Genomic DNA, 10,697 nt, shown 5'->3' with positions numbered 1-10,697 from the left:
CACACAGGAGATCATCATCTAATGCTCCACACAGGAGATCATCATCTAATGCTCCACACACCAGATCATCATCTAATGCTCCACACACCAGATCCTCATCTAATGCTCCACACACCAGATCATCATCTAATGCTCCACACACACCAGATCATCATCTAATGCTCCACACACCAGATCATCATCTAATGCTCCACACACCAGATCATCATCTAATGCTCCACACACCAGATCCTCATCTAATGCTCCACACACCAGATCATCATCTAATGCTCCACACACCAGATCCTCATCTAATGCTCCACACAGGAGATCATCATCTAATGCTCCACACACCAGATCCTCATCTAATGCTCCACACACCAGATCATCATCTAATGCTCCACACACACCAGATCATCATCTAATGCTCCACACACACCAGATCATCATCTAATGCTCCACACACCAGATCATCATCTAATGCTCCACACAGGAGATCATCATCTAATGCTCCACACAGGAGATCATCATCTAATGCTCCACACAGGAGATCATCATCTAATGCTCCACACAGGAGATCATCATCTAATGCTCCACACACCAGATCATCATCTAATGCTCCACACACCAGATCATCATCTAATGCTCCACACACCAGATCATCATCTAATGCTCCACACACCAGATCATCATCTAATGCTCCACACACCAGATCATCATCTAATGCTCCACACACCAGATCATCATCTAATGCTCCACACACCAGATCCTCATCTAATGCTCCACACACCAGATCATCATCTAATGCTCCACACACCAGATCATCATCTAATGCTCCACACACCAGATCATCATCTAATGCTCCACACACCAGATCCTCATCTAATGCTCCACACACCAGATCCTCATCTAATGCTCCACACACCAGATCATCATCTAATGCTCCACACAGGAGATCATCATCTAATGCTCCACACAGGAGATCATCATCTAATGCTCCACACAGGAGATCATCATCTAATGCTCCACACACCAGATCATCATCTAATGCTCCACACACCAGATCATCATCTAATGCTCCACACACCAGATCATCATCTAATGCTCCACACACCAGATCATCATCTAATGCTCCACACACCAGATCATCATCTAATGCTCCACACACCAGATCATCATCTAATGCTCCACACACCAGATCCTCATCTAATGCTCCACACACCAGATAATCATCTAATGCTCCACACACCAGATCCTCATCTAATGCTCCACACACCAGATCATCATCTAATGCTCCACACACCAGATCCTCATCTAATGCTCCACACACCAGATCCTCATCTAATGCTCCACACACCAGATCATCATCTAATGCTCCACACACACCAGATCATCATCTAATGCTCCACACACCAGATCATCATCTAATGCTCCACACACCAGATCATCATCTAATGCTCCACACACCAGATCATCATCTAATGCTCCACACACACCAGATCATCATCTAATGCTCCACACACCAGATCATCATCTAATGCTCCACACACCAGATCATCATCTAATGCTCCACACACCAGATCCTCATCTAATGCTCCACACACCAGATCATCATCTAATGCTCCACACACCAGATCATCATCTAATGCTCCACACAGGAGATCATCATCTAATGCTCCACACACCAGATCATCATCTAATGCTCCACACAGGAGATCAACATCTAATGCTCCACACACCAGATCATCATCTAATGCTCCACACACCAGATCATCATCTAATGCTCCACACAGGAGATCAACATCTAATGCTCCACACACCAGATCATCATCTAATGCTCCACACACCAGATCATCATCTAATGCTCCACACACCAGATCATCATCTAATGCTCCACACACCAGATCATCATCTAATGCTCCACACACCAGATCCTCATCTAATGCTCCACACACACCAGATCATCATCTAATGCTCCACACACACCAGATCATCATCTAATGCTCCACACACCAGATCATCATCTAATGCTCCACACACCAGATCATCATCTAATGCTCCACACACACCAGATCATCATCTAATGCTCCACACACACCAGATCATCATCTAATGCTCCACACACCAGATCCTCATCTAATGCTCCACACACACCAGATCCTCATCTAATGCTCCACACACCAGATCATCATCTAATGCTCCACACACCAGATCCTCATCTAATGCTCCACACACACCAGATCATCATCTAATGCTCCACACAGGAGATCAACATCTAATGCTCCACACACCAGATCCTCATCTAATGCTCCACACACACCAGATCATCATCTAATGCTCCACACAGGAGATCAACATCTAATGCTCCACACACCAGATCATCATCTAATGCTCCACACACCAGATCATCATCTAATGCTCCACACAGGAGATCATCATCTAATGCTCCACACACCAGATCATCATCTAATGCTCCACACACCAGATCATCATCTAATGCTCCACACACCAGATCATCATCTAATGCTCCACACACCAGATCATCATCTAATGCTCCACACAGGAGATCAACATCTAATGCTCCACACACCAGATCATCATCTAATGCTCCACACACCAGATCCTTATCTAATGCTCCACACACCAGATCATCATCTAATGCTCCACACACCAGATCCTCATCTAATGCTCCACACAGGAGATCAACATCTAATGCTCCACACACCAGATCATCATCTAATGCTCCACACACCAGATCCTCATCTAATGCTCCACACACCAGATCATCATCTAATGCTCCACACACCAGATCCTCATCTAATGCTCCACACACACCAGATCATCATCTAATGCTCCACACAGGAGATCAACATCTAATGCTCCACACACCAGATCATCATCTAATGCTCCACACACCAGATCATCATCTAATGCTCCACACACCAGATCCTCATCTAATGCTCCACACACACCAGATCCTCATCTAATGCTCCACACACCAGATCATCATCTAATGCTCCACACACCAGATCCTCATCTAATGCTCCACACACACCAGATCATCATCTAATGCTCCACACACCAGATCATCATCTAATGCTCCACACACCAGATCATCATCTAATGCTCCACACACCAGATCCTCATCTAATGCTCCACACACCAGATCATCATCTAATGCTCCACACACCAGATCCTCATCTAATGCTCCACACACACCAGATCATCATCTAATGCTCCACACACCAGATCATCATCTAATGCTCCACACACCAGATCATCATCTAATGCTCCACACACCAGATCATCATCTAATGCTCCACACACCAGATCATCATCTAATGCTCCACACAGGAGATCATCATCTAATGCTCCACACACACCAGATCATCATCTAATGCTCCACACACACCAGATCATCATCTAATGCTCCACACACCAGATCCTCATCTAATGCTCCACACACACCAGATCATCATCTAATGCTCCACACACACCAGATCATCATCTAATGCTCCACACACACCAGATCATCATCTAATGCTCCACACACCAGATCCTCATCTAATGCTCCACACACACCAGATCATCATCTAATGCTCCACACACACCAGATCATCATCTAATGCTCCACACACCAGATCCTCATCTAATGCTCCACACACACCAGATCATCATCTAATGCTCCACACACACCAGATCATCATCTAATGCTCCACACACACCAGATCATCATCTAATGCTCCACACACACCAGATCATCATCTAATGATCCACACACCAGATCATCATCTAATGCTCCACACACCAGATCATCATCTAATGCTCCACACACCAGATCCTCATCTAATGCTCCACACACACCAGGGGCCTCATTTATAAAGCTTGCGTACGCACAAAACGGGGCTGAAAACATGCGTACGCCAGTTCCTGCGCAAAAGGTGGGATTTATAAAGAAAAACTTGACGTGAAAATATGCGCACCTCCACGCAAACTCTGACCCATGCGTACGTACATTTTGAAGACAAAGCAGTTTGGCGACACTGATGGTGAGTTGAGGAATTGACTGCGGATAAAGGGAATTAACCCTTTGCAAAATGGCAAAATTAAGTTTGACATATTTCAATATTTACAATATTTACAAGTTGCTCATAGGTCCCGGTTACAACAAAAAATACAAACTAGAAACTACAAACTTGTTGAGACAAACTTTAAGTTGGCTTGAGAAAGCCGGACCAGAGAGTTTGAAGAAGTTTAAAGTAGTTTGATGTTTAAAGTAGGTTAAAGTTTGATAGATAGATAGATAGATTTAGAATGGTATAGTTTAATTGAGTCTAGGGCTTCAGGGAGTTTATATTTGAGTTTTTGGCTTGTACACTAATGGCCCACCGTAGTCTTGGCTCAATTTGAGCACTCTGCAATGTAAGTCTATGGGATTTTTATGATTTTTAATATTAATTTTTAAGAAAACTGAAAGTCAAATCAGTTTGAAAAGATATAGCACACCAAGTCAGAACAGTCTGAAGGTCTGACCCGAGTTTGGAGTTTGTAGAATTAAAGCTCTAGGAGGAGATAGAGTTGTACATTTTTAGTAAGAAGAATAATAATAAAAAGTTTAAATAAATTTCAGTAAGTTGGCTTTTCCAAGCCAACTTAATAAGTTTACATAGGATTTGAGTAAGTTGGCTTGGAAAAGCCAACTTAATAACATTAAATCACCATTATGGGTCCTAAAGATACATACATGCATGTTTAGTTTAAAGACATAAAAGGAACTATATGCTGAAAGTACGTAAATTTAATTTCTTTCACTTCCATTCTTAAATGGATGTAGGCCTATCACGCATTATGTTTTAAAAAACACAAATTTCCTTGCTCCTTTAATATATGCATGGCTAATGAGGTCATTTGCATTGTCTATATATGGTTGAATGTGGGCGGAGAAAGGGCGGTAAATGATTTTTTTGCGTGCGCAAATTATCAGTTAGGCTGTGATTTATAAAGTGAAAATTGCGTGCAGGTGTGCGTACGCACGGTTTTATAAATCTGATTTTTTTTTTGCGTACGCCATTTTTGGCTTTTGTGCGTACGTACACTTTTAGTAAGGTTCCTACGCACAGTTTTATAAATGAGGCCCCAGATCATCATCTAATGCTCCACACACACCAGATCATCATCTAATGCTCCACACACCAGATCATCATCTAATGCTCCACACACACCAGATCATCATCTAATGCTCCACACACCAGATCATCATCTAATGCTCCACACAGGAGATCATCATCTAATGCTCCACACACCAGATCATCATCTAATGCTCCACACACCAGATCATCATCTAATGCTCCACACATCAGATCATCATCTAATGCTCCACACACCAGATCATCATCTAATGCTCCACACAGGAGATCAACATCTAATGCTCCACACACCAGATCAACATCTAATGCTCCACACACACCAGATCATCATGTAATGCTCCACACACACCAGATCATCATCTAATGCTTCACACACCAGATCATCATCTAATGCTCCACACACCAGATCATCATCTAATGCTCCACACACCAGATCATCATCTAATGCTCCACACACCAGATCATCATCTAATGCTCCACACACCAGATCATCATGTAATGCTCCACAAACACCAGATCATCATCTAATGCTCCACACACCAGATCATCATCTAATGCTCCACACACCAGATCATCATCTAATGCTCCACACACCAGATCATCATGTAATGCTCCACACACACAAGATCATCATCTAATGCTCCACACACCAGATCATCATCTAATGCTCCACACACCAGATCATCATGTAATGCTCCACACACACGAGATCATCATCTAATGCTCCACACACCAGATCATCATCTAATGCTCCACACAGGAGATCATCATCTAATGCTCCTCACACACCAGATCATCATCTAATGCTCCACACACCAGATCATCATCTAATGCTCCACACACACCAGATCATCATCTAATGCTCCACACACGAGATCAACATCTAATGCTCCACACACCAGATCATCATCTAATGCTCCACACACAGCAGATCATCATCTAATGCTCCACACACACGAGATCATCATCTAATGCTCCACACACCAGATCATCATCTAATGCTCCACACACCAGATCATCATCTAATGCTCCACACACAGCAGATCATCATCTAATGCTCCACACACCAGATCATCATATAATGCTCCACACACCAGATCATCATCTAATGCTCCACACACACCAGATCATCATCTAATGCTCCACACACACCAGATCATCATTTAATGCTCCACACACCAGATCATCATCTAATGCTCCACACACACCAGATCATCATATAATGCTCCACACACCAGATCATCATCTAATGCTCCACACACACCAGATCATCATCTAATGCTCCACACACAGCAGATCATCATCTAATGCTCCACACACACGAGATCATCATCTAATGCTCCACACACACCAGATCATCATCTAATGCTCCACACACCAGATTGTCATCTAATGCTCCACACACCAGATCATCATCTAATGCTCCACACACCAGATCATCATCTAATGCTCCACACACACCAGATCATCATGTAATGCTCCACACACACCAGATCATCATCTAATGCTCCACACACACCAGATCATCATCTAATGCTCCACACACCAGATCATCATCTAATGCTCCACACACCAGATCATCATCTAATGCTCCACACACCAGATCATCATCTAATGCTCCACACACACCAGATCATCATCTAATGCTCCACACACCAGATCATCATCTAATGCTCCACACACACCAGATCATCATCTAATGCTCCACACACCAGATCATCATCTAATGCTCCACACACACCAGATCATCATCTAATGCTCCACACACACCAGATCATCATGTAATGCTCCACACACACCAGATCATCATCTAATGCTCCACACACACCAGATCATCATCTAATGCTCCACACACCAGATCATCATCTAATGCTCCACACACACCAGATCATCATCTAATGCTCCACACACACCAGATCATCATCTAATGCTCCACACACAGCAGATCATCATCTAATGCTCCACACACACGAGATCATCATCTAATGCTCCACACACCAGATCATCATCTAATGCTCCACACACCAGATCATCATCTAATGCTCCACACACAGCAGATCATCATCTAATGCTCCACACACCAGATCATCATATAATGCTCCACACACCAGATCATCATCTAATGCTCCACACACACCAGATCATCATCTAATGCTCCACACACACCAGATCATCATTTAATGCTCCACACACCAGATCATCATCTAATGCTCCACACACACCAGATCATCATATAATGCTCCACACACCAGATCATCATCTAATGCTCCACACACACCAGATCATCATCTAATGCTCCACACACAGCAGATCATCATCTAATGCTCCACACACACGAGATCATCATCTAATGCTCCACACACACCAGATCATCATCTAATGCTCCACACACCAGATTGTCATCTAATGCTCCACACACCAGATCATCATCTAATGCTCCACACACCAGATCATCATCTAATGCTCCACACACACCAGATCATCATGTAATGCTCCACACACACCAGATCATCATCTAATGCTCCACACACACCAGATCATCATCTAATGCTCCACACACCAGATCATCATCTAATGCTCCACACACCAGATCATCATCTAATGCTCCACACACCAGATCATCATCTAATGCTCCACACACACCAGATCATCATCTAATGCTCCACACACCAGATCATCATCTAATGCTCCACACACACCAGATCATCATCTAATGCTCCACACACCAGATCATCATCTAATGCTCCACACACACCAGATCATCATCTAATGCTCCACACACACCAGATCATCATCTAATGCTCCACACACACGAGATCATCATCTAATGCTCCACACACACAGGAGATCATCATCTAATGCTCCACACACACGAGATCATCATCTAATGCTCCACACACCAGATTGTCATCTAATGCTCCACACACCAGATCATCATCTAATGCTCCACACACCAGATCATCATCTAATGCTCCACACACACCAGATCATCATCTAATGCTCCACACACCAGATCATCATCTAATGCTCCACACAGGAGATCATCATCTAATGCTCCACACAGGAGATCATCATCTAATGCTCCACACACACCAGATCATCATCTAATGCTCCACACACCAGATCATCATCTAATGCTCCACACACCAGATCATCATCTAATGCTCCACACACACCAGATCATCATCTAATGCTCCACACACACCAGATCATCATCTAATGCTCCACACACACCAGATCATCATCTAATGCTCCACACAGGAGATCATCATCTAATGCTCCACACACCAGATCATCATCTAATGCTCCACACACACCAGATCATCATCTAATGCTCCACACACACCAGATCATCATCTAATGCTCCACACACACCAGATCATCATCTAATGCTCCACACACACCAGATCATCATCTAATGCTCCACACACACCAGATCATCATCTAATGCTCCACACACACCAGATCATCATCTAATGCTCCACACAGGAGATCATCATCTAATGCTCCACACACACCAGATCATCATCTAATGCTCCACACACCAGATCATCATCTAATGCTCCACACACAGCAGATCATCATCTAATGCTCCACACAGGAGATCATCATCTAATGCTCCACACACCAGATCATCATCTAATGCTCCACACACACCAGATCATCATCTAATGCTCCACACAGGAGATCATCATCTAATGCTCCACACACACCAGATCATCATCTAATGCTCCACACAGGAGATCATCATCTAATGCTCCACACACACCAGATCATCATCTAATGCTCCACACACACCAGATCATCATCTAATGCTCCACACACACCAGATCATCATCTAATGCTCCACACAGGAGATCATCATCTAATGTTCCACACACACCAGATCATCATCTAATGCTCCACACACCAGATCATCATCTAATGCTCCACACACCAGATCATCATCTAATGCTCCACACACAGCAGATCATCATCTAATGCTCCACACAGGAGATCATCATCTAATGCTCCACACACCAGATCATCATCTAATGCTCCACACACAGCAGATCATCATCTAATGCTCCACACACACCAGATCATCATCTAATGCTCCACACACCAGATCATCATCTAATGCTCCACACACCAGATCATCATCTAATGCTCCACACACACCAGATCATCATCTAATGCTCCACACACCAGATCATCATCTAATGCTCCACACACCAGATCATCATCTAATGCTCCACACACCAGATCATCATCTAATGCTCCACACACACCAGATCATCATCTAATGCTCCACACACACCAGATCATCATCTAATGCTCCACACACACCAGATCATCATCTAATGCTCCACACACCAGATCATCATCTAATGCTCCACACACACCAGATCATCATCTAATGCTCCACACACACCAGATCATCATCTAATGCTCCACACACACCAGATCATCATCTAATGCTCCACACACCAGATCATCATCTAATGCTCCACAGAACAAACATCAAACTTGTTTAAGGTTTTTATCAGACAAAATGATTTGGCAAAAAAAAAAAAAACGCACATTACAGCTACAGGTTTTATTGTATTATGCAAAAAAATGGCATAGAAAAACAGACGAAAACAAATGGCTGAGAGGAAAAAGCACATTGACATACAACATAATCAGTTATTAATATTTCACTGATTCTCTCTTGTTTTTCCATGTGTTCATAATTTCTTTGTATAACAGCCTGGCCAAAAATTATATCGCACAATTTGTCATGTTTCATTGCGTTATTATCAAAATTAAAACAAGCACAGTTATGCAATATGCTTTCAAAACATTGTAATGATATTTGAATAAAAGAGTGAAGAAGTCAATTTTCCTCTCTTTTGGCCACTACTGCACTTGTTTTATGAAACAAAATATTCCTTCATTGCAATTGCTTTAGTCATAAAGAGCAAATACACACACTTCGATAGTACAGATATATCATATTGCATGGCTTGTATGTGTGGATCCAGGTAAACAAAATAACTTATACAAGAAAGTTGAGGAATCCCTGGCTTCATCAAGGCTAGATTTGATGATACTATATTTACAGTATGTATCAGTAAGAGAAACGGAGAGCGCCTCTTGACAGCTGTAATACTGATATGAATGAAGTCAGACTCTGTAATTCACAAACCATACACACATTGGGGATCAGTGAAAGTCTAAAATGGATCCAGGTCTTAAATCTCGGAAACCTGATGCTGGATTCACTTGCTTATTGCAGCAAAATTCAATCCACATAAATTTAAAATAATGCATTCATTTTAGACTGGAATAGGAGAAAGTAATAACGTCAATCTATATAAAAGGATGAGTAATTACATCAACACTGGTAACCAAAATGCGTGACACAATTTTTTTTCTCCTATTTTTTTAAAAATAGGAATGCTTGTGTGTGTTCAACAACAGCTGGGCTCAAAGCAGAGCGATCACTGGGAATTAAAGCCCTGAACATGTCCTTCCAGACCAACCAATACATCGAAAACTGGAACGAGCTCCACAAGTTTGCATTGCTAAACTCATCTTCACTGAGGA

The 10,697-nt window shown here is 42.6% G+C and overlaps 1 protein-coding gene across 1 annotated transcript in view; it reads right to left on the bottom strand.

Annotated features, from left to right (window-relative positions):
• Positions 1 to 10,697, bottom strand: part of angpt1 (angiopoietin 1) — an 84,063-nt gene that overhangs the window by 41,293 nt on the left and 32,073 nt on the right. The window lies entirely within an intron of this gene.

Source organism: Phoxinus phoxinus (genome assembly GCF_949152265.1).
Source record: "Phoxinus phoxinus genome assembly, chromosome: 19".
NCBI classification, from domain to species: Eukaryota; Metazoa; Chordata; class Actinopteri; order Cypriniformes; family Leuciscidae; genus Phoxinus; species Phoxinus phoxinus.
The sequence above is the reverse complement of the archived record's forward strand: the minus strand, read 5'-3'. Positions and strand labels throughout refer to the sequence as shown.